Consider the following 1049-nt stretch of genomic DNA (forward strand, 5'->3'; position numbering starts at 1 on the left):
AAGTCATTATAATCAGTGATTATGTCCCCACTGGATGCAACAAATGCCTTGTTTGTAATGGGTTTTAATGTTTATGTCTCGTCGCTCCGGCTGGACATGGCATCAACAGTTGTAAGGGGCGTAACATTTCCGTCACACGCTTGAGGTATTCGGCCAATCACAACGCACTGGATAGCTGGCCAATCACAGCACACCTCGCTTTTTCAGACCGATGAGCTTTGTAAAAATCGACGCGTTCCAGAAAGGCGGGGCATAGAGGAGAAACAATAATGTACAGTATGTGGAAAATAATGTGTTTTTTGAAACTTAAACCGCATTTCATTACACCAAATACACAAAAGAATGTTCTTTTTAGCAACATCATATGACCCCTTTAAAAACAGAATCACCCAGAGCTCCCTGTCAAGCTCGTCCACAAGTTCTTTTCACTGCTGCTCCACTGGTTCCTGCCTCTGGCGTCTGGGTCCCAGAGATCTGTGTCATGGATGCATCAGCCGTGCCCACAGAGCTCCCTTTCTCAGCTGCTTTGGGCCCAGAGATGTTGTCAGGGCCGCTCCAGAAATCACTGAAATCTCCAGAAATCACCCCGGAAGATATCTGATGCTGCTGCTCCAGAACCTGCTGAGGTCAGAGAGGACAGAATCAACGGAACCACAGAGGTTACTTATAGTGCACATTTTCAGAGCCACCCTGGTCCCAGAGCTTCTTGGCCTGGCCTGCATGTTCCTGCTGCTGCAAGCCCAGAACCCGCTACCAGGGTTCCCACGCTTCTTGAAAGTACTTGAAAGTACTTGAAAACAAACATAGGTCCTTGAAAGTGCTTGAATTAAATTTGAAAGAAATTTTGTTTATGCGGGGATTAAAGTTTTCCATCGCTACGACGGATTTCTGTCAATTGGAAAAAAAATGAGGGGAAAAGAAACATGTAGCATGAAAATAGGTCCAAATATAGTAACAGCTCAGCCACTTCACATCTCTAAAAGCAAACACAGCTGAGTTTCATTCATTCAATGAAAGTGCGTTTTTGAACGAATCTAGTGAGTCAGTGA

This window comes from Sinocyclocheilus rhinocerous, unplaced genomic scaffold, assembly GCF_001515625.1.
Source record: "Sinocyclocheilus rhinocerous isolate Xijiao unplaced genomic scaffold, SAMN03320098_v1.1 scaffold285, whole genome shotgun sequence".
Lineage (NCBI taxonomy): Eukaryota > Metazoa > Chordata > Actinopteri > Cypriniformes > Cyprinidae > Sinocyclocheilus > Sinocyclocheilus rhinocerous.